The sequence below is a fragment of the Sus scrofa genome, chromosome 13, assembly GCF_054392235.1.
Source record: "Sus scrofa isolate SSC_HxYL_T2T_F1_AM1 chromosome 13, Sscrofa_HxYL_maternal_Yorkshire_Landrace_v2.0, whole genome shotgun sequence".
NCBI lineage: Eukaryota > Metazoa > Chordata > Mammalia > Artiodactyla > Suidae > Sus > Sus scrofa.
Genome location: NC_139395.1, coordinates 42,269,057 through 42,294,016, shown reverse-complemented (window position 1 = coordinate 42,294,016; position 24,960 = coordinate 42,269,057). Strand labels below are relative to the sequence as shown.

The 24,960-nt window shown below is 40.2% G+C and overlaps 1 long non-coding RNA gene across 1 annotated transcript in view; it reads left to right on the top strand.

The window, feature by feature from the left end:
* The window catches only part of LOC110256512 (uncharacterized), a 29,979-nt gene extending 5,325 nt beyond the window's left edge, over positions 1-24,654 (top strand). Inside the window, exons 2-3 of the long non-coding RNA XR_002338104.2 lie at positions 2,208-2,268; positions 22,834-24,654. This is a non-coding gene — a long non-coding RNA (uncharacterized LOC110256512). The remainder of the gene's footprint in view (positions 1-2,207; positions 2,269-22,833) is intronic.
* The last annotated feature ends 306 nt before the right edge of the window (positions 24,655-24,960 follow it).

Below are 24,960 nucleotides of genomic sequence, written 5' to 3'. Positions count from 1 at the left end.
TGTAAACATAAGCTATGAAAGATTGCTCTCATGTCTGGGAGACAAAAGGGAAAAGAGGGGACTATGGCTAACCAGGGAGGTGGCTAGGCTTAGCAAATTGTGATTGACCACAGAGGCATTGTTTGACTTGCATGTAACTTATGAAAATTGAGACCAGCATTATAAAATGGAATTTTAGCTTCTCTTTGGGGTAGGGGAAAGAAAATCAAAAGACTTCCACTGTGGGTTTCCTGTCGTGGCACAGTGGAAACAAATCTGACTAGGAACCATGAGGTTGCAGGTTCGATCCCTGGCCTTGCTCAGTGTGTTAAGGATCCGGCATTGCGGTGAGCTGTGGTGTAGGTCGCAGGCGTGGCTGGGATTCTGCGTTGCTTGGCTGTGGTGTAGGCCGGCAGCAATAGCTCTGATTAGACCCTTAGGCTGGGAACCTCCATATGCTGAGGGTGCAGCCCTAAAAATACAAAAGACAGAAAGGAAAAAACCTCTCCCGAAACCACTTTCTTCTTTCTGCTTCATCCTGGGGTCCAGTTGGGTGTGCGATTTAGTTGACCTGGGAAGGACAGAATGTTTGTGCATTTCCTTATCTAGACCAGATCATGTCTCTCTCAAACAATTGGACTATATAAACTATACTAAATAATATCCCTAAGATCACACTTTTGAGTTTGAACAAGGTATATTGTGATCCAGCAGACAGCTGCCATGGTCCAGGAGTGATTGATGATGGGTGGAGAAAGCCCTTGGTAGCCAGTGGGCTATGGCTCTGGTCACCTTACTTACATTCGTCTTTGGTAGAAGCTGTAGCTTTCATGAAGACATAGGCAGCCAGGCCTGCTGGCAAGCCTAGATAACTATTCCTTTTATTGTTTAAAATTCTAAATTACCTGACAGATGGCTGGGGTCTTAATGTCAATGCATTTCATAAGATTTTCATCTTCTGCTTATAGCTGTTAAACTGCCCAAGGGCAGCCTTGAAGCACCTTTTCCTGGTTGAGAGGAAGGAGAGCGTAAAGCTTGAGAAAATGCCCACATGATTATTGCTGCTTTAAACAATGTTGGCTTTTTCTCAGTGAGTGAGTGGCAAACCCAAGATGGAGCTGAGAACACACATGACCCTGTTCTGTATTCACCAGTTACTCTTCTGCCATTGCCTGAAGCAAGGGGCTCAAAAAGGGCTGGTAGGCAAAATGCGCCCTCAGCTCTTCCCTGATGACCCTGCAGTCTGTGAATGAGGTAGTGATAACCTTGGGGTCCATGGGACTAAGCTCTGGGGGTCAGTTAGCCACCCTCTATCAAAAGAAAGATTTTGTGTGCATTTTTCTGGTGAACCAGGAACACCAGATTCCCAAGGTGTTTTTGAAATAAAAAATGGTTAGAACCATCGTTCTATTTAGAGTTCATGGCAAGAATAATGGTCCTAAAAATATGGGAAAGAATGGAGGCTTTTTTCATGTCTAATTTTTGCCCTTGCTCAATGTAAGTGCTGATGTCTCCACCACTTCTCTTGGCCACCTGCATACATGGATGGTGGTGGAGGAGAACCTAAACCATCCTGGATGGCTTAGTTCAACTCTAATGAGTTGGGTTTTTAAATCTATGAATGTCACTGGTTCTGACACTGGTGGCTAGTGAGGATATTTGAGTGCTTGCTCTATACCAGGCATGAGCACTGCATGGGTGAACATTTTTATCCTTATAGTAAACTTGGATATAAATAAATGCTATTATTCTTACCTGAAATGGTAAAAGATGGTGAGAGTCATCCAAATGAGAGAAGACTGCACTGACATCATTAAAGTCCAGTGGAGGGTCCCCGCTTCAGGGAGGGCCCAGAATGCAAAGAAAAGAGGTCCCCAGGATGCATAAATTCCCTTTCCCCTTCAACAGATTGAAAAAACAGAGCTCTTTGAGTTCTTCCTGGACGCCACTAGATGGTGGTATACAAAAGGCTATTGCCTACCAGGATGCCAGGTGCCCAGGAAAGCATGTAAATGTTGCTCTGGAGTTTAAACATCTGCCCGATGGTTTGAAAGAAGAGTTTTCAGAGCGAGGTAATTGCCTAATAGAGAGATCTCCTAACCTCCTCCTCTCCCTCCCCACCCACCTTGTCCCAGAGCAATTCAGAGTGACTGGTTTCCCATTTTTTGGCTAAATGGTGTTTCTGTCTGCCTCTGTCTCATGGCCTAATTCGGGGTTTTCATTTTCAGAGAATTGGCAACCAGTGTGATCATTTCGTCCTCGGCAAGTTGCAACTGTTTCACAGTGATGGTAAGGCAATTTATTTTAACTTCTTTACATAGTTCTCAGGGTGCACTGATTCTAATGTTTTGAAGTCTTGAGATACACTGTATTGCAGAGCCTGTGAAACATTTTATTGCTGAAATGGGTGATGAGACAGGAACATTATGAGTCTTTTTTTTTTCTTTTTTTCCTTTTCACGGTCACATCTGCAGCATATGGAAGTTCCTTGGCTAGGGGTTGAATTGGAGCTGCAGCTGCCAGCCTCAGCCACGGAAACGTGGGATCTGAGCCACATCTGAGACCTATGCCACAGCTTGTGACAATGCCGGATCCTTAACCCACGGAACAAGGCCAGGGATTAAAAACCGAATTCTCAGACTATACTGGGTTCTTCTCCTGAGGAGCCACAATGGGAACTCCTCTCCCCCGCCCCCAAAGAACATTATGACTCTTTACGTTTTCTTCTATTGTTCACTTTGTCCTCTTACATGAAATCTTGCTTGGGTATTCCCTGCTGTTATCATTAGCTTTCAGACACCTCCCCAGATGTAGATGTATGATCAAAATGTCTTTTGTGGCACTAAGGAGTGGACCCTTTCGTAACTCTGTAAGAATACTGCAGTGACACCAAAGCAATCTCATTCAATTACGAGTTTTTCTTTAAGTGGTAGTACAACTTTAATGGCTGTTGCTATTTCCATGGGGTCTTAAGTGTATTTTTTTACTGCACCCTTTCCAGCAGTTAGGCACTAAGATGAGTCTCTAGTCTAAAAGCCTCATCTAAAATCATATATAATTCACATACTAAATGGCTAAACTGGAACTGTGCCTCTTTTCTCTTACATAGGAATTTAAAACAGTAGGATTATTTGGGGGTCAGATTTTGTTATATGTGCCAGATGAAAACGTCCTACAGTCTTGAGTAGTTAGTTTCTAGAAGAGAATTAAAGGCCAGGTATGAATCATTGCATGTGATATGTAGGGTTCTTTGCAGTTGCTCTCCAGATCCACAGTAGAGTTAATGGTTAAGTGGAAGATGGTCTCAATTCTAACAGTACTGTTAGGGGCTTTCCTTAATGGTACCTGGGCTATCATATTACTGGTTCTAACAAATTTTCCTTTGAAAAACATAGAAAAGCACTTTATGACATGATATTTTTGCATCTATCAGAAAATATACACATTTTGCAAATGTGGCAATGAATATCAAAGTGCTTTCCTTTACTAAGTATATTTATATTTGCTATTTCTGCAAAGCAAACTGTGCCATTAAATCTCTTTAATGTGTAATTAAACAATCCTTGGGAGTTCTCATTGTGGCACAGCAGAAATCAATCTGACTAGTATCTACGAGGATGCTGGTTCAATCCCTGGCCTTGCTCAGTGGGTCAGGGATCTGGCATTGCCATGAGCTGTGGTGTAGGTTGCAGACATGGCTCAGATCTGGCGTTGCTGTGGCTGTGGTGTAGGCTGGCAGCTGCAGCTCCGACTCGACTCCTAGCCTGGGAAATTCCATATGCCGAGGGTGCGGCCCTAAAAAGCAAACAAACAAACAAACAAAAACCTTGGAAGTTCCTTGGTGGCTTGGTGGGTTAAGGATCTGGCATTGTCACTGCTGGCTGGGGTCACAGCTGTGGTGTAGGTTTGATCCCTGGCCTGGGAACATCTCCATGCCGTGGCCGTGGCAAAAAAACCCCAAACAAAACAACAATACTTAGCATTGTATGCTGATCACACATAACCTCTTTTTTAAAAAAATAGTATTTAATTATTTTATTAAAGTATGGTTGATTTACAATGTTTCATATGTATAGCAAAGAGATTCATATAGATATATTTCAGATTCTTTTCCATTATAGTTTTTTAGAAGATACCGAATATAGTTCCCTGTACCCATAGCCTCTTAATAGCATCTACTTTTAGACTCCTCTAACCTGTTGTCTCCTTGTGGTTGCTGAATTGAGTATCATTTCATGGTCAATGTCTTCTCCCCCTTGTTACTAAAATTCATTCAAATCCCACTCGTATTCCACCCAAGCCTTTGTGATGCATTTAATAGTGTGTTCTTATATATGCATGACTCTTTCAATGTAAGCATTGTGTTCTAGACTATTTCCCTATCTGGAACCCAAGTGATCATCAGTCTGTCATTTAAGGTAATATTAGCTGATGAACCTGACATGATAAATTTATTATTAGGAGTACCCGAACAATTATTCCCGAGAACAGGCATCTCTTTTCTAAAGCAGGGCTTTGAGGATCCAAGCACTTATTTTAGCAGCTCTGTTACCTTAAAACCAAGAATGCCAAGCCTGTCAGGTTTTCTAGTAATAAGGAAGGGGAGAGGACTGAGGATTCTACCTGGAGGGTTATCTGGACCATGTCTAGAGCAGTATAGATCACCTGTATTAAGTTTCATTGACCACAACTTAGTCACAGAGCATACCCAGTGCCAGGGAGGCTGAAAATCTATTGTACCTGGTGCTGCTTTTTACATTTCAATTTTTCAATTGGTATGTAGATATACAAGTGATCTTTTTTCAACATTGACCTTGTGTTTTGTGACCTAACTACACTGACTACAGTTCTAGCAATTGACGTATAGATTCCTTAAAATTTGCTGTAGAATTGTGTTATCTTTGAAAAGAGAAAGTTTGGTCTTTCTTTCATGATCATGGTGGTTTTTCTTTTTCTTATGTTACTGCAGTGGCCACATTTGAGTACAATGTTGAATAGAAATGGTAAGAGTGGATATCCTTGTTTTGTCACTGACTATAAGGAGAGAGCATCCAGCATTTCATCATTGAGTATGATCAGTTGTAGGTGTTTTGTTGATGCATTTTTATTTTAATTTTTAAATTTGTTTTTTTAGGGCCGCACCCATGGGATATGGGGGTTCCCAGGCTAGGGCTCGAATAGGAGCTGTGGCCACTGGCCTACGCCACAGTCACAGCAACACCAGGGCTGAGCCTCATCTGTGATCTTCACCATAGCTCACAGTAATGCTGGATCCTTAACCCACTGAGCTGGGCTGGGGAGCAAACCTGCATCCTCATGCATGCTAATCAAATTTGTTTCTGCTGAGTCACGATGGGAGCTCCTGTTGATGCATTTTTAGACGAGGAAATTCCCTTCTAACTCTAGTATTCTGACTCTTTTCTCATGAATTGGTATAGGATTTTGCTAAATGTTTTTTTCTGCATCTATTGAAATAATCATGTGATTTTCCCTGTTTATTATGTTAATATTGGGAACTTTATTGAATGGTTTTCCATCTTAAACCAACTTTGCATTCTGGGCATAAATTCTGTTTATTCACAATATACTGATTTATTAAGGTTTTGCTAAGGATTTTTGCTTGTATGTTCATCAGAGATACTGGACTATAATACTCTTCTACTGAATTACCTTTGTCTAGTATTGGTATTGGGAAAATGTTGACTTCACAAAATTAGATGAAGTGTTTTCTATTCCATTTTTGAAAGAGTTTGTGTAAGACTGGTGTTTTTTTTTTTCTTAAATGTTTGATAGAATATGCTAATAGAACCATCTGGGCTTAGAGACTTATTTTTGAGAAACTTTATAGTTAATTTCTTTAATAGATATAGGTATTCTGATTTCTTATTTTCTCTCATGTCTGCTCTAAGTTGTTTTATTTATAGTTTTTGTCCATTATATCTAAGTTGTTTAATTTGCCATAAAGTTGATCATAATATTAGCTTATTCTTTTAATGTCTTTCGTTCCTGATATTGGTAATTTGTGTTTTTATTTTCTTAATTAGTATATCAATTTTCTTAATCTTTTATTAGAACCATATTTCATCTTAATTTTCTCTTTTTGTATTTTCTCTACTTGTCTCTAATTTTCTCAATTTCATAAAATTATTCTCTTACTTATATTTTACTTTTTTGGGGTTTACTTTGCACTTTTTTCCCCTAGCTATTTAGTATGGAACTTTATAGTATCGACTGAAGAGATTTTTTCCTTTCTAAAATAAATATTTGTAGCTATAATTTGCCCCTAAGCCTTTGAGCCATTAATCCCTGTTTTAGCTGCATCACACACATTTTAATAGCCTCATTTATTTATTTATTGGTAGGTGGCAGGTTTAATAAGCAATTTATACTTAAGAGGCTTGTCTTGGGTAGCTGCAAGATGAATAGATCTCCACACCTACCTTCCAGAATCTTAAAAGTTTATATAGCGGATTTAACTGGGTTCAGTCATCTGTACTGTCCAGATGGTCTCAATTGCACATTACTCCCTCAAGGCTGTGTCCTTGGGCAGCTTCTAGTGTGGGGAAGGCAAGCAGAACACACGTTACAAGGACGGATGGATAGGGGAGGGGATGAGGAGCCCCCCGATTACCGGGGTCCGTGGTCTGTCAGTGGTCAGGTCTTCTCATGAGCTCCTTGAACACTTCAGGAATCATGTTAGTGTTTCACACACTCAAAAATAACTTTTTTTTTTTTTTTTTTTTTTTTTTTAGATCAGGTAGTTTGCCTAAAAACCCATCTTCGTGTTAGTTTTATTCAGAAAATCTGGGGCCCTGGCACCTAATAATGCTTTATTTTAATCACTTCTAAATACTTTATAATTTCCTTTGAAGTCCTCCCTGACTTGTTTAGAAATATGTTGTTTAACTTCCAGATATTTTTTTGCATTTTAGGTATCTTGTTATTAATTTCTAATTTCATTGTGGACAGAGACATATGATGGTTTCTGATCTTTTGAGATAATTGATGGTCTAGCACATGATCAGTGTAGATGAATGTGTCATATATTCTCGGCAGTTGTTGGTGAACTGTTCCACAAACATCACTAAGGTCAAATTGGTCAGTAGTATTTTTTAAATCTCTGTCCTTACTGATTTTTGGTTTTTATTTAGTTTTTTTTCCTGTCAATAATTAACAGAGGAAGGTTGAAAAATATCCTAGGGTTATGGATTTATTTTTCTCAATTTTGGTTCTATCTACTCTTGCTTTACTTATGGGCATACTTGGAGATATTGCAGATACTGCAATAAAGAGAGTCACATGAATTTTTTGTTTCCCAGTGCATATAAAAGTTATGTTTATACTATTCTGTAACCTTTTTTTTTTTTTTGCTTTTCAGGGCCTCACTTGTGGCACATGGAAGTTCCCAGGCTAGGGGTTCAATCAGATCTGTAGCCACTGGCCTACACCACAGCCACAGCAATGGAGGATCCAAGCTGCATCTGTGACCTACACCACAGCTCAGGGTAATGCTGGATCACTGAGCAAGGCCAGGGATCGAACCCCTGTCCTCATGGATCCTTGTCGGTTTCGTTAACTGCTGAGTCATGAAGGGAACTCCAGTATACTATACTGTAATCTATTAAGTATGCAATAATATTATGCCTAAAGATGAACAGACTTCAATTAAAAAATAATGCTGTTGGATAAATGCTGCCAATAGACTTGCTTAACACAAGGTTGCTACAAACCTTCAATTTGTGTAAAAACAAAACAAAACAAAACAAAAAACGTCGTTACCTCCAAAGTGCAGCAAAACAAAGTGCAATAAAATTAGGTATTCCTGTACTTGCAGGTTCCGTTATTTCATTTATAAATATTTATGTTTTTTTTTTTTCCTCAGGTGACTTGTCTATAATTTGAAACATCCTTCTTTATTGATGGCAGTTCACTTTGTCTTAAATGAAGTTCTCTTTATCTTAAAGAGTACCTTATCTGATGTGTAACCATTCTAATTTTCTTTGCATTCAGGGAATATTCTCTTCCATAGGTTTACTTTAAAACTGTCTATATCTTGGAGTTCCCATTGTGGCACAGCAGAAAAGAAACTGACTAGGAACCATGAGGTTGTGGGTTCGATCCCTGGCCTATCTCAGTGTGTTAAAGCTCCAGCGTTGCTGTGAGCTGTGGTGTAGGTTGCAAATGTGGCTTGGATCTGGTGTTGCTGTGGTCCTGGCATAAGCCAGCGGCTATAGCTCCAATTAGACTTCTAGCCTGGGAACCTCCATATGTCATGGGTGTGGCCCCCCAAAAAACCAAACAAAAAAAAAAACAAAAAAAAAAAAAAAGAAAAGAAAAAACTGTCTATATCTTTATGTTTAAAATGTCTCCTGTAGGGAGTTCCTGTTGTGGCTGAGCTGTGGTGTAGGTTGCAGACGTGTCTTGGATCTGGCATTGCTGTGGCTGTGGTGAAGGCCAGCAGCTATAGCTCTGATTTGACCCCTAGTCTGGGAATTTCTCTATGCTGTGGGTGTGGACCCCCCCAAAAAAAAAGACAAAAATAAAATGTAGGTTTGTCTTGCCTTTTTTAGCCAGACTGATAATCTCTGCTTTTTAACTGGAGTGTTTAGTTCACTCACCACGAGTGTAATTATTGATAAGGTTAGATATGTCTGCCATTTTGCTATTTGTATTCTGTTTGTCTTACTTGTGTTTTGTTCCTCTGTTCTTTTGCATCTTCTGTGTTTAAACATTTTTTTAGAATTCCATTTGCGTCTGCTAGTTTTTATTTTAGTGGTTGATCTAGGGCTTACAGTAAATATCCTTAACTTTTCACAATCTAATTTGAGTTAATATCATAGTATCTTATCTAAACTGTACCTTGTCATCATGTACTTCCATTTACCTACCTTATCCTTTATATGATAGGTATGTGTGTAATTACTGTGTATATACATACACAAATGCATACACATACATGTATATATTACATCCACATATAAGCCCCACAATTTAGTGTAATAGTTATTACTTTATATATACTGTCATCTATTAAAAAATAGAACAAAATACTATTTCACATTTGCCCATATACTTTCTATTTCTGATGTTCTTTATTCCTTCTTGAAGATTCAACTTTCCATCTGGTATTATTTTTCTTTAGCATACAGAACATCCTTTAACATTTCCTGTGGAACAGTTCTACTGGTAATGAATTTGAATTTTCTTAAGTTTTATTTATTATAAAATGTCTTTATTTTGCCTTTATTTTTCATGGGTTTATTTTGGTTGGATATAGAACTCTGGGTTGACAGTTTTCTTTCATCACTTTTAAAGATGTCATTACATTGACTTTTTTGCCTCCATTATTTTTGATGAGAAGCAATCTATAATTTTTAATTTTGCTCCCTATCTGCGAAGTATCCTTTTGGTCAGCCTTATTTCAAGATTTTCTTATTCTTTGGTTTTCAGCACAGGCCATGATGTTCCTAGTGCAGTTTGTTTGTATTTATTCTGCTTAAAACTATCTAAACTTCTTTAATCTATAAATTCACATTTCTCAACAAATTAGAAATTTGGACTATTATTTCTTCAAATATTTTGTGCCCTATTTCTGTGTTCCCTCTTTTTGGTACTGAAATTATACCCATGTTAGACTTCTTGATACTTTACCACAGGCCATTCTTTCCCCTGTCACCTCAAATATGCTATTAAACCCACTCAGTGAAATTCTGAACATTTCTCATACCCAAATAATCCTAAAACACTATTCTCACTATATCAGCTTTTTAAAAACTATACTATGTATTTTAAATGTAAATTATACCTCAAGGAAAAAAACTACACTGGTTCCCTATTGCCTACTAAATGTATACCAAGTGTGCTATCTTGGCATTTTGAGAATAGTTATGTATATTATGTATGCAGAAATTTTTCTGTATGATAAGAGACTGATAATATTGATTTCCTCTAGGAATGGGAACTGAGTGAAACAGGCATAGGAGCAAAACTTTTCAGCATTGACTTTAGAAATTTGAATCAATTCAGGATGTATCTATTCCAACAATACCATAAAATATAGTATCCTGCATACAATTTCTAATGACTCATCTCTCCCATCCCTGGCCGGCAAACGTGCCTCTTTAGTCTGATCATTGTATCTCTTCCTGTATCCTCATGCTCATGTTTCTTAACATGCATCCAAGACCTTGATCTGCCTTCAATTTGCATACCCACTTATAAAGCATTCTGCTTTAGGACTCTGTCCATTGCAAGTTTCAGCCTTTGTTCAAGAAGGGGTGCAAGTGGTGCTGATTTAAGGAATAACTAGACTGAGGGACTGGGATGTCATTGCCATTCCTCAGCTTTCCTGTCTACCTCTCTTTGTGTGCTGATTTTGTTATCCCAGTCTCCCTGTACTAAGGAAACTGGAATCAAAGCTTTAGGCAGCTCCAGACTTAGAATTTCACAGCCACATGATCAGAGACAGAAAAAAAATTTCCTCTGCAACCTCAATAAGTAGAATCCCAGAGAGGGACTCAGATTGGCCTGAATAAGGTCAGGGCAAGGGCATGTGACAAATCATTGATCAGCTCAGCCTGTGATTGGCAGGTTGATGGGAAGTATATGTATGGAAAGGGATAAGGGGACAATCTTCCAAAAGGAGAGGAGAGAGGTGCTCTTTGTGACAAAACACCAATACATACTCACTGTGCCTTCCTTGCCATCTGCTATGCCTACTGACCTCTCTGTTTCCTATAGCACTTTCTTAACATCATATGTTGCCCTGTTATACAGAGCATGCCTGTGTCCTTTAAAGTCTGACATGGGATAATCTCATTTTCCACAACCAAATTTTACTCTCTGAGAAAACAGGGTTTTAAATGTTTAAACACCAATACATTCTGACACAGGTGTGAACCTGAGGGTTTGCTAATGCATCACAGTTAAACTTGGATGCAAGATGCTTTGATGCATTGTAGTGAGACTGCTGGGAGAACTGTCTCTGGGCAAAAGAGCAGTTGGAAGAGCAGAGAGTGCTTGGGCTAAGTTCAGGGTAACCACAACAGGTGACTTCTGACTTTAGCACTGGATTATGCTGCTTCTTCCCCAAGTCAGCACCACTACTTACTAGGGACTGTTCAGCCCATACTGAGACCACCTTCTAACTTCTATATGTGTAGCAGATAAATGACACAGATGTTACACTCTACCAGCTACCATCTTTAATGTCTTCAGACTTGTTAATGCTGTTTAAATGACTATCGATCACTAAAAAATCGTAAGAGCTTATCCTCCCTTAATGGAATTCAGAAAGAAAGTGGTTAACTGTGTAAGGTTTATTTTAGACTTAGATTCTTTGCTGACAAAAAGTAGTGACTGTATCAGCGTTATAATATCATTAGGAATGAAGAATGAAATTAATATATACTTGTTTATAAGAAAAGAAACAAACAAACCTCAAGCTCTTTACTTCATTCATCATTTACTTCTATATTTTGCCAATAGTAATATATCCAGAGATATTACATAAGTAAGGTCTGAGGTCAGAATTCCTCCCCCAGGCTTCGTTTTGCTACTGCTTACATGCTGGCAATTTTGATAAAGGGTTTTCCCCAGGGTAGGATGAAGAGATGGCTTTCAAATCTAGTTGGAAATAATGTAAACAGTTCTGATAAGTGGAAAAAGCTGAAACATAAGGAAGAGCTTCAGGTTATCTGTGGAATAAATCCATCATTCATGCCTTTGCCTGGGTGAATGTCATGGGCAAAGGCAAGCACTTTGCTGATATCAAAGTGACAAGGGACCCTGGGTTGTGCCTTGACTTAGCCATGCTTCCTTGGGAGGTCCTCAAGGGAGCTCCACACAAAGAAACAAGAGGGCAGCCACTTCTTCAATGACTGACATACACTCCCTGGGTCCCGATACAGCATCTGAAAACTGGGCTGGTTCTGAGAATCATGCATGAGGCTTAAATAGGCTCTCTTCTATTAAGACCCAAACCCAAATCTTGGGACTCCTTTCCCTCTGCCTAGGCTTATGGTAACAAATCCAAAAATACATAGGCTAGAGTGTGCACAAAGAAGGTAGATCTATATTTTTCTTCCATTAATTACATGAGGCTTGTTCCAGAAATAACATTGAAAGTGATCAAGGTTGGGTAGCAGTCATTAAATTTTCTTTTTATTTAAAAAATGTTATAAAGTATAGTTGATTTACACTGTTGTGCCAATTTCTGCTGTTGAGCAAAGTGCCTCAGTTATCTACACACACACACACACACACACACACACACACACACACACACACACACACACACATACATAAAGGTTCTTTTTTATATTCTTTTCCATCATGGTCTATCCCAGCAGATTGGATATAGTTCCTGGTGCTATAGAGTAGGACCTTGTTGTTTATCCATTCTATATGTAATAGTTTGCATCTCCTAGCCCCAACTCCCAGTCCATCCCTCTCACTCCTCCCTGCCCCTTGGCAACCACAAGTCTGTTCTCTATGCCTGTGAGTCTGTTTCTGTTTGGACATAGGTTCATTTGTGCGATATGTTAGATTCCACATATAAGTGATACTTTATGGTATTTTTTTTCTCATTTTGACTTACTTCACTTAGTATGATAATCTCTACTTGCATCCATGTTGCTGTGAGTGGCATTATTTCATTCTTTTAATGGCTGAGTAGTATTTCATTGTATGTAGGTACCGCATCTTAATCCATTCATCTGTTGATGGACTTTTAGGTTGTTTCCATATCTTGGCTATTGTGCTGCCATGAACATAAGAGTGCATGTGTCTTTTTGAATTATAGTTTTGTCCAGATATATGCCTAGGAGTGGGATTGCTGGATCATATGGTAATGCTATTTTTAGTTTTGTAAGGAAACTCCATACTGTTTTCCACAGTGGTTGCACCAATTTACATTCTCACCAGTAGTTCCGGAGGGTTCCCTTATCTCCACACCCTCTCTAGCATTTGTTATTTGTAGTCTTGTTTTAGGTCTTCTGCCAGTTTTTCTACTGAGTTTGTTGTTGTTGTTGAGTTTTATGTGTTGTTTGTGTATTTTGAAGATTAAGCATTTGTTGGTTGATATTTGGCAACTATTTTCTCCCATTCTGTAGGTTGTATTTTTTTTTTTTATGGTTTCCTTTGCTGTGCTAAAACTTATAAGTTTGATTAGGTCCTATTTATTTTTACTTCCATTGCCTTGGAAGAATGATCTACTAAAACATTTGTATAATTTTCGTCAGAGAATTTTTGTCTACTTTCTCTTCTAGGAGTTTTATAGTGTCATGTATTATGTTTAAGGCTTTAAGACATTTTGAATTTATTTTTGTGCATGGTATAAAGGTGTATTCTAATTTCACATATTTACTTTCATCTGTCCAACTTTCCCAACACCGCTTGAAGATTGTTTTTTCCTTTGTATATTCTTGTCTCCTTTATTGAAGATCAATTGACCATAGGCATCTGGGTTTATACTTCTGGGATCTCTATTCTGTTGTATTGATCCATATGTCTGTTTTTGTACCAATACCACACTGTTTAGATTACTGTAGTAATGTTGGAAGTCTGGGAGATCTATGCCTTTGGCTTTGTTCCCCACCTCCCTTAGGATTGCTTTGGCAATTCTGGGTCTTTTATGGTTCCATATAAATTTTTGGATTATTTGTTCTAGTTCTGTGAAAATGGCATGGATAATTTGATAGGGATTATATTTGATCTGTAGATTGCTTTGGGTAGTATGGCTGTTTTAACAATATTAATTCTTCCATTCCAGGAGCATGGGGTATCTTTCCATTTCTTTGCATCCTCTTTAATTTCCTTTATTAATGTTTTATAGTTCTCACCTCCTTGGTCAGGTTTACTCCTAGGGTGTTTTAGTTTTTGGTGTGATCTTGAAAGGTTTTTTTTTTTTTTTTTCGCATATCCTTTCTGATTATTTCACTGTTAGCATACAGAAATGCAATCAATTTTTGTATGTTTATCTTGTATCCTGCTATTTTGCTCAATTCCTTTATCAGATTTAGTAGTTTTTATCACGTCATCTGCATATAGTGACAATTTTACCTCTTCCCTTCCAATTTGAATAGTTGATTTCTTTCTCCTGTCTTATTGCTGTGGCTAGGATTTCTAATGCTATGTTGAATAAAAGTGGTGAGAGTGGCCATCCTTGTCTTGTTACATATTTTAGCAGGAAGGCTTTCAGCTTTTCACCGTTGGGTATATTATATTGGCTATGGGTTTGTCATAAGTAGTTTCTATTTACTATGTTGAGATGTTTTCTCTATACCCACTTGGGTAAGACTTTTTATTATGAATGGAAATTGAATTTTGTTAAATGCTTTTTCTGCATGTATTGAGATGATCATGTGGATTTGTTTTTGTTTTTTGTCTTTGCGGACATATACCTCACCTGTGGTATATGTCCCCCACTCTAGGGGCCGAATTGGAGCTACATGCTGCCAGCCTACACCACAGCCACAGCAACACTGGATCCTCAACCCACTGAGTGAAGCCAGGGATTGAACTCTTGTCCTCATGGATACTAGTCAGTTTCGTTAATCACTGAGCCATGATGGGAACTCCTGCTTTGTTTTGTTTTAACTTTTCCTTTGTTAATGTGGTACATTACATTGATTGATTTTTGCATATGTTGAACCATCCTTGTGAACTTGGGATGAATCCTACTTGGTCACAGTGTAGGGTCTTTTTTATGTGTTTCTGGATTTGGGTTGCTAGAATTTTGTTAGAAATTTTTAAATCTATATTTATTGAAGATATTGGCCTGTAATTTTCCTTTTTTGGTGATGTCTTTGTCTGGTTTGGTATCAGGGTGATGATGGCTTCTCTTCAGTCTTTTGGAAGAGTTTAAGAAGGATTGGTATAAGTTCTTTGTATGTTTGGTAGAATTCAGCTGTGAAGCCATCTGGTCTTAAGAGTTTTGTTTGTGTAGAGTTTTTTAAAAATTACATATTCTGTAATAACTTTGATAGGTCTGTTCAAATTATCTATTCCTTCTTGGTTCAGTTTTGGTTGGCTGTATGTTTCTAGAAAGTTGTACATTTCTTCTAGGTTATCCAATTTGTTGGCATATAATTTCTCATAGTATTCTCTTAGGGCATCTTTAAATTTCTGTGGTATCAGTTGAGATTTCTCATTTTTTCACTTGTTAGTTTGCTTATTTGGGTTCTCTCTTCTTGGTGAGCCTGGCCAGAGGTTTGTCAATTTTGTTTACCTTTTCAAAGAACCAGCTCTTGGTTTTATTGATTTTTTTATATTACTTTAAAAAACTTCTATTTATTTCTTCTCTGATCTTTATTATTTCCTTCCTTCTTCTGACTGTAAGTTTTGTTTGTCTTTCTTTTTCTAATTCTTTTAGGTGGTAGGTTAGTTTGTTTAATATTTTTCTTGTTTTTTTTGAGGAAGACCTGTATCATTATAAACTTCTCTTAAGAACTGCTTTTGCTGCATCCCAGAGATTTTTATATGGTTGTGTTTAAATTGTTGTTTGTCCAAGGTATTCTTTAATTTCCTTTTTGATTTCCTCATTAACCCCATGTAGTCATTTTTTTTCTCATTTCTTTTCCTGTGATTGATTTTTAGACCACATGCCATTGTGGTCTGAGAAACTCGAAGGAATTTCTATACTCTTAAGTTTGTTGAGGTTAGTTTTGTTCCCCAGTATGTGGTCAATCCTAGAGAATGTTCCATATGACTTGGGCAGAATGTGGATTCTGTGTTTTTCTGGCTTTAATGTCCTGAAATGTCAATTAGGTTAACTGTTCTCTTGTACCATTTAGAATCTCTGTTGCTTTATTGATTTTTCTGTCTAGAGGATCTGTGCATTGATATGAGTGGCATGTTAAAGTCTCCCACTATTATGGTATTCCCATCAATTTCTCCTTTTATGTCTCTTTGTTTTATGTATTTGGGTGTTCCTACATTAGGTGCATATATGTTGATGGGTGTAAAATCCTCTTCTTGTACTGATCTTTTTATCATTATACAGTGTCCTTTTTTAGCTTTCTTTATGAGCTTTGTTTTAAAGACTATTTTGCCTGATATGAGTATTGCAACTCTCACTTCCTTATTTCTGTTTGCATGAAATATCTTTTTCCATTCCTTTACTTTCAATCCATATGTGTCCTTTGCTCTAAGGTGGATCTTTTGTAGGTAGCATATTGTAGGCTCTTGTTTTTTGTCAATCTGTCAATCTGTCTTTCTATTGGAGCATTCAGTCCATTGATATTTAAGGTAATTATTGATAAATATGTACTTATTACCATTTTAAACCTGTTTTTCACTTGATTCTATGTTTCTTTTTTGTTCCTTTTTAGGTTTTTTTTTGTGGTTTGATTTCTTTTTATTTTATGCTTGTGTTCTCTTTTTGGTTTCTGTGAATCTGTTGTATGCTTCTGATTTGCAATTGCCCAATTTTTCAAGTATTTTAATCCATTTCTATATCTGCTTGCTTTAGACTAATAGTCATATACCCTCAAACACATTCTTTAAAAAAGACTCTATATTTTCTTACTTTCCTTCCCCACATTTTATGATTTTGATGTCCTTTTTTATATCTTCATGTTTATCCTTTTGCTGTTCCTTGTGTTTGTCATTGCTTTCACAAATAGGTTTTTTCCCCTTTTTGATGTGTGCTTTCCAGTTGTGATCTCCCACTTCCTATGTCTTCTTGCTCCTTTCTCTCTTTAAAGAAGATCTTTCAATATTTGTTTTAGGGTAGGTTTAGTATTGCTACATTCTTTTAATTTTTTGCTTGCCTGGGAAATTCTTTATTTCTCTTCCAATTCTGAATGGCAGTCTTGCCAGGTAAAGTATTTTAGGTTGCAGATTTTTCTATTTCATAACTTTGACTATACCTTGCCACTCCCTTATGACCTGTGACCTGGAGCATTTCTGTAGCGAAATCAACTGATAGCCTTATGGAGTTTTCCTTGTAAGTATACCTTTGTTTTTCTCTTATGGGCAGTAATCATTTTTAACAGAAATGCAATTTAGTACTAACCTTTGGAAATGCATGAATTGTCATGAGAAATTCACAGTGGGAGGGATATTGGATGTCTCATCCACTGCCTTACATCCCTGTGGCCTAACCTCTGATTCTAAGCATGACTAGAGTGTGAGTGCCTTCTGATGGCAGGGCCACACCTACCCTGGGGCTGTTCTTATATCCCAGGAGCTCTGTGAGAACCTAACTCACATGGCCATGTGCAATCCAATGTGTTGGGGTTTAGGGCCCCAGGGGCACCCCTACCCACAGTGGCCCATAGTTAGTGATGAGGATATACCTGGGGGTGGCTTTCCATCCTCCCCACCTCATGCTCCCCTTTCTATCACTGCTGATCCATAGCAGCCTTGTCAAGTGCATAATCTACAAGCAAGTTCTGTTTCAGTTCTGCTTTCAGGGAGCAGATCCCAGGCAGGTGGTCATCTGAGGCATTTAATTCAGAAGACTGTTTGTGCAGTGGGAAAGTGACTGTTTTGGACCATCTTTAAGTTTATGGTCATGGCTCAAGGTGAAAGAACAATGCACTGAGCAAGGACCCCAAGCCACTGGAAATGGAGGGTTTCCTCCAGGTGGAGGTGGTATTTCTAATAAATGCAGAATTCTGTTTGGGAATACATTGGGGTCTCTTTTCTACTGCAGTAACTTCTTTTCCTTTGTTTGTCTCTTGGAAGCTGTTAAAAGTCAGGTTTGGGATTGTAAGTATTGATTCTGGCTAACGTAAGCAGAAAAAGTAATGTACAGCAAATATGAAAAGCTAGATGTAGAGATTTCACAGCCAGGAGAAATACCTCCAAATAACACCACAGAACTGGTCCCCTGAAAGACATGCAAGTGGCAACATACACAATAGTGCACCAGACCCTGAGTTTTGCAGCCACTTAAACCAGAGCCATGTTGCCATCACTGGCCCCAGAACGGATTTAGGTGGGTCCCCACTGGCTTCTGCCCATGGTGCTTTAGCTGGGTCTGAAGCCTTTGTTTGTTCTAAAGCTGTAGAGCCCTCTGTAATTGGCTATCATTCTATAAAAACAAAACTAGACCTCAGTGTGGGCAACAAGAGGAAGGGGACCCATTTGGCCACATTTGAATACACCATCTAATGCAATCGTATGGTTTCTAACTAGATTTAGTGGGACTCTGATGCCATGTCCTCTCCTTTATTCAAAATTTCGACTTGCACCTATTCTGTATGTAGGGGTTCTTGTAAATTTGTCTTTATTTTAGAGTTAGTTTAGAAACTTCTGTCCTTCAAATAAGCATCTTAAAGCATCAGGAGGCCTTGAAATGATGACTTACAGGAGACTCCTAAAAATGTCTTTCTGGATGTGTGGTCTGACCATGGAGGAAATAGGCACCCCTGATACATTGCTACTGAAAGCTTGACTAAGTCCTGGCTCTAGGATCAGGGCTAAGCCTCATGCTAACCAAGTGACAGCTCCACTCTTTTAAGTGTTCATAACTTTGAACAAGCTGCAGAGACCACACCAGGGGACTGAAGGACTGCTGTAGAGAATCAGAATTCCAAAGTCTTATGACCCTAGGCTTACTTTAGGGACATGAAATCTGTCTGTCTTCAAGCATAAGACAGAAATGAATTTTTTCAGGTTTGGTGGAATGATTATAATTCTGAGTGGAACAAGGTTCTGACAAGGCTAGCGTGTCTGTCACAGGTTGGATTCTATGGGAAGGTGATGGCCCTTATGCTCCTACCCACAGGAGTTCACATCCATCCAAGGGACCAGGATAATTGTCTTCACACCAGCTGCAGCTCTTGCCTTGCATGGCTTTCTCTCTGCTCTCCCTTTGTCTATCCAAACCTCTTCTTCTTCCTTCAGTTAGGAAGAAAAAGCCTTTATATGTCAGTGGATGCAAAGAGTGACTGAGACTATCAAAGAGGCTTTGCTCTGGCCTTTAGCCCAGCTCAGCCCATCCAAACACCCAGTGATAAAGGCCACGGGTCATTCACTTTGACCATTTCCTAGTACTTGACAAAGAACACTCATCAGGATATCCTCTTGTGGCTCAGCAGAAACGAACCTGACTAGTATCCATGAGGAAGTGGGTTTGATCCCTGGCCCTGCTAGCGCGGAAGGGATCCAGTGTTACCGAGAGCTGTGGTGTAGGTTGCAGATGCGGCTCAGATCCTGCATGGCCAGTGGCTGCAGCTCTGATTCAGCCCCTGGCCTGGGAACTTCCATATGCTGTGAGTGCGGCCCTAAAAAGAATAGAAAAAAAAATTAAAAAAGACCACTCTTCATGAACTGCCCGGCCCTCATGCCACAAGCTCACGTTCAGTACTCAGCTTTCCAGCTTCCAGATAAGAGTTTAAAGTCAAACTCAGTCCTTTGTGAGGGGAAGCCTTATCACAAGATTACAGTGAAGAATCATCGGAGTGAAGATGATATCAATGTACTGTCTTACGAGGAAGCCCTGTGTTCATTTAGAATTCTTTTAAGTGTCAGGATACAACGTAAATTTGTTGAGGATTGTAAACTTTTCTAATGAAAATGGAAGTGATGGATCTGCCTGTAACGCATGATTTAGGGAAGTCACTGTCATCATTTGGGAAGTATCCTCTTGTGGGATGTCTCACAACAAGGGTACCTCTGGGCAAAGACTTAGGTACTGGAGAGAGGGAATCTCTTGAGTGAGCTGGGCTCCAGGTTTTCCCACCCCAGGTTCTCTCTTATGTTCTAGGGACTCCATTTTGTTCCATCAGCTACAGACCTTGGAGAAACAAATATCAGGCACATCAAGAGATGAAGTATTGGGTTAACCCTTCAATGTTGCAGTCTATCATTTCTGGCTTGTCATCAGAGTGAGCATGGAGCTAAGTAATTAATGGCTACTTTAAAAATCAGCAAGTGCCTTAATACTCAATTCCCAATGACAAGGGGGCAGATGCTAAGGCTCTAGGCAATTAAAAAAAAAAACCAGCAAATGTTCCCCTTCTGTGTAAAAAAAAAAAAAAAAAAAATGAGTAGGAGGAAAGAAGTGACTAGCAAAGATTTGCTGCTCTGGAAAATCAGTCTTTACCTTAAATCACCCAGTGAAATTCCTGTGCTGCCCAGGCTGTGGGGATCTGTCTTAAAGATGATCTGGGAACTCTTGGTTCCTCAGTTGGCATAAGCCATGAAGGCAAACTTTCCTCTGTTGATATACAGAACCAAACCTTGTAAAGGAACTGTAACACCAGGAGTGCCCAGTATAGAGCATGGCTCAGCACCCCTCCCTGACTGTCTAGCTCACCCTTTTTCCTGAATCAGCTTCTCTGGGGTCTGTGGTACCATCTGGGCAGAAAAAGGACAATACTTCCGTACTTTGCTGCTAGCTGCTCATCTAATTCCTAATTTACCAGGCTTAGAATTCATTTATTTCTATTGATGTGGGGCTCTATCAATTACCTATTGTAACAAAATTATCCCCAAACTTAGCAGGTTAAAACAGCAAATAATTAATAAATAGGTTAAAACTAAAAATAGTTTTTAAGGGTCAGCTTAGGTAATGGGTTTTCATTCGGAGCCTCTCATGAGGTTGTAGTCAGGCTGCCCCCTGGGGCTGTAGCCATCTCAAGGATTGACTGAGGATGAAGAATCTGCCTCCAAGTTTACCTGCGTGGTCCTGGGCAGCCTTGGTTACTTGCAGTCTCTTGGATTGAAGGCCTTAGTTCCTTACTGGCTGTTGTCCAGAAGCTTCAGATCTTTATACCTTGGGCCTCTCTTAGAACTGTTCACAATGGTGTAACTTGCTTCTCCCAGAGACAGTGATCCTGGAGGAGGAAGCAGAGAGCAAGAGAGTCCAAGACAGAACTGCAGTCTTTTTATAACCTAATCCTAGGAGTGTGACGTTGTCACTTCTGCCACAGGCTCTTGGTCTCACCCAGACCAAGCCTGGTACAGTGTGGGAGGGGACCATCCAGCGGGTGAATACCATGGGGTGGGGATCATTAGGAACCCTCTTAGAGACTGTCTACCATGACCATTGGCAGAGGTGCTCAGACTCAGTTCAGACACTGCTTTCGACCTCTCCACCTTTACCTTTAGCCCCTCTGTGTGTGTGGGAGGGGCGGGGGGAATCTCAGTCCACAAATCCAGGCGTATGAAAAATAATTCTGAGATTCCATTTTACTGGGTCTTAGGAACCTTGACCCTCACTCTTTCTCGGGGGAGTCAAGGTTTTGGGAGGGACCTGCGTGGTTATAAAGTGTCTTCTCAAGGGCTCTCAGCTGCTTCCTGACTGTAGCTGGGACTACCTGGGCAACCATATAGACTCTCGTCTGCCTGGATGTTCTGCAGCCCTCTCCTTTCTGGGATCCAGCTGCTTCTCATGTGGTTCTTCCTTTATGTTATAAATAGCCTCTGCTGTGGGACAGCCGGACACCTTTGCTGGTTTTCACCCCATAGCTCAGGGAAAGCTCTTTCTAGGCTATTCTCTTCATTTCATGATCAAAATATTACTCCAGATATAAGAGGTTCAGACTTTGGCCTTGTAGAGTCCCAGGTAGCTTGTGACCTCTGCCCTAAGGCAGGGAGCACAGGGCTGCCTATATTTTGGACGGATGAAAACCCAGGAAGGAAGAGGGAAGATGGAATATTGTGTTGCACCGGCACACTTGCTGGCCAGACTGCTTTGTCTCCCCCCACCCCACTCCATGCCTTTGTTGGCTGTGCTGAAGCTTGGCAGGTTGATTATACACATCTGCCAGCAACCCTACCTGAGTCATGTTCTCCAGTCGAAGATTTATTTCCTTTCCCACATCTTTGCTGACCGCAGGCTTGGGGGTCATTTCTCTTCATTCTGAGTTTACAGAGCTGTCTTCATCTCATGTCTTCTTTGCTGTAACCTTCTCTGTGTCAGTTCAGAGATCACAAAACAGCAGTCTGTTTGCTGAATCTATCCCAGAGAGGTAGTTTGACCCATGTTACTTTTTGTTTCTAATTTGAACGAGTTGCCAACAGTTAAAGATGGCGGGATTTCACGTAAATTTGGCTTCTGGCTTGCACTGAAAAATCAGTTGTGCTAGCCTCAGACTCGCTTTCCCACAGAGTAATAATTGGCCAGTGCTGAGCAGCTGTCCCTTTAGATGGGTCTTGCTTCCTCCAGTCGGCTTCTGTCTGCTTGACTCTTGCTCGTCACCTGCTATTTCCATGTGTGTGACTCCCACTCTGGTCTCTTGTGTAGTTATCTCACCTCTCACAAGCTCATTGTCCTGGATACTCTTCTTTGCCATTTAATGATTGCCCAGCATGGTGAGCTGAGCTGGATACAAGTGGAAGAATGTAAAACCTTATCAACATATTAAAAGTTAGGAAGGGCCTTATCAGGTAATAGGCACTGTTGGCTAATTTCACCCAAGATCCAAGGGCTGCTGCGTAAGCAAGATCTTCTGTGTGGTAGACAATTTCCAATTTATAATTGTTTTATAGATAATACTGCCAGGCAGCAACTTCCCTTGTTAGCCTGTCTTGATATATACATTTTGTAACTTGTTTGTAGTAGGGGCTGAAGAGATCCTTATTCAGTGGAAATGCTTGTTCTTTCTACTTGTGGTTCAATTTACTCTCCAATATGGGTCTGACCTAGGGAAGTAAGAGCAAAGGCCCTGAGGCAAGAGCATGATGGGTGAGGGCAGGGGAAGGAGTACTGGGAGATGAGCCCAAAGTCTCACAGGAGGATGGCATGTGGCTACAGGTGATACAGGTGGTCAGGCTCTCGATTTACTAGAGGACTGGCATTTGCATTGGCTCAATCTCAGCGAGGTTGTCAGTCCATCCTGTGTGATGGGGCTGAACAGGGCTCAAAGCCACCATACCCCTTTTCTTTTTCTTTTGCAGCATATGGCATTCCCAGGCCAGGATCAGATCTGAGCCACAGTTGCAACCTACAGCACAGCTGTGGCAATGCTGGATCCTTAACCCACTATGCCGGGCCAGGGATCGAACCTATGTCTCAGAGCTCCAGAGATGCTGCTGCCGATCCCATTGTGCCATGGTGGGAACACTTCAAAACTCACATCTGGGAACACTCTGTGGAGAAGATGAAAATGCATCTTTAATTTCCTTTCACCCTTGTACAGAGCCTGTGATGTGTGGTCTCCAGAAGCTCAGTAACTTGCCCAAGGTCATAGTCAGCCATGCTCTGCCCTGGCGCTTAGCATCTAAAATACAGAGCTTCTGGACTCTCTTGGGTAAGCCTCTCTTGCCCTAGAGCATTGTTAGAGAAACATGGCACCTGTGAGAGTGAAGGGAGGTCTTTGCCTGTCCCTTGCTGGGTATTCAAAGTGAACTGGCAGTTAGACAATAAAATGCTATTTTCTTGATTCCTTCTGCCCAGTTCTTTCTGAGCCTTCTGGCTTCTGCTTGTGACATCCCTCTGTCTAGAATGGCTCCAGTGCAGAGCTGGTTTGACTTGGGAGGCTGTTTTACAAAATTAAGAGGCTGCTTTGACATAGCTTCAAGGAATACGCTTCCGCAGCAGCAGTTGCCTCATTCAACCCTGGGAGACGGACGAATGCTCCAAATAGGGCTACGCACGCCCAGTGTTGCACAGCCACCCAGCAAGTGGCCATTTAATCTCAATTGCTCCCTGCAGCGTGGGCCAATTAAAGAGGAAGCCAGCAGGGCAAGGAGCACTGGCAAATCTTTTGAGGGAAGGAGACCCCAGGGCTGCTTTGCCGAAGGCTCTCCCCCTCCATTCACACACTGTGCAGGAATGTGAAGCACAGGGCTGCGAGTTGGATGGAGGGCTGCCCCAGAAATGGGAGCTGAGATGCAGTACAGATGGCAGCGAGAGTGACAGTGACACAGAATAGTATCCCCAGGGCTTGAAACTTCCAAAATGAGATTTACAGTTCTGGCCCGCCCTCTTTTGGGAGGAAACACCTGCTCCAGCAGCTTTAGGAACGGCCTCTTATTATCAACTTCTGTGCAGGGATCAGATTTTTGCAGCTAACTAGTGCCTGGTGTGAAATAAAAGCTATTTTGAGGTGGGAGGAGTTCTCAACCTTTTCCTCATTGCATTTTCTGTCCTGATTAATTTCTCTTTAATCCTTTATTTCCGAGTCCCCTTTCTTCCTCAATTCCTCCTCCTCTGCCTTTCTGTCTACTGTACTCTCCTCCCTAAATGTTCACAGCCTGTGCTTTGGAGACCAAGCCAGGGTTTACCAGTAGTTCCCAGCCCTAAATATCCATCAGGATCTCCAGGGGCTCCCAAATAGTTATGCCTGGTCCACTTCCCAAACCACTTAGGTCTCTAGGGGTGGGGCTCTGGCACAGAAATGTAAGATCCTCAGCTGATTCTAGAATTCAACCAAGGTGTAGAAATGCTGGCTATGGAAATGATGCTAAGAAATAAGATAGATTTGACTGTCCTGACCCACTGGGATTAGCTTAATGTCCACACTCAAGTTTCTAGAAGCAGGATTTAGTTCCAAAGGTAAGCTGTGAAGAATTAGATTCTTTTTTCATAGCTCTTCTCCCATGATTCAAATGATCTGTGTTCATTTAAGGTGATTTAGAAAATAGAGACAAAAAATATGTACCTATCCATTCAGTACCACCATTAATATTTTTATGTGTAGTTTGAATATGCCTTTATTATTTTTATGTACATGTACAGAGAATTTCTTGAATAAAAGTAGGATTATGGAGTTTCCATTGTGGCTCAACAATTTACTAACCTGATTAGTATCCCAGAGGATGTGGGTTTGATCCCTGGCCTCGCTCAGTGGGTTAAGGATCTGGCATTGCTGTGAGCTGTAGTCACAGATGCAGCTCAGATCTGCTGTGGCTGTGGCTGTGGCAATGGCTAGCAGCTGCAGCTCCAATTTGACCTCTAGCCTGGAAACTTCCATATGCCATAGGTGTAGCTTTCTAAGATTATACTGTATATATACTATATATAGCCTTATAACTCTTTTCTCTGAATATCATGAGCCTCTTTTCACATGAACACATACATTA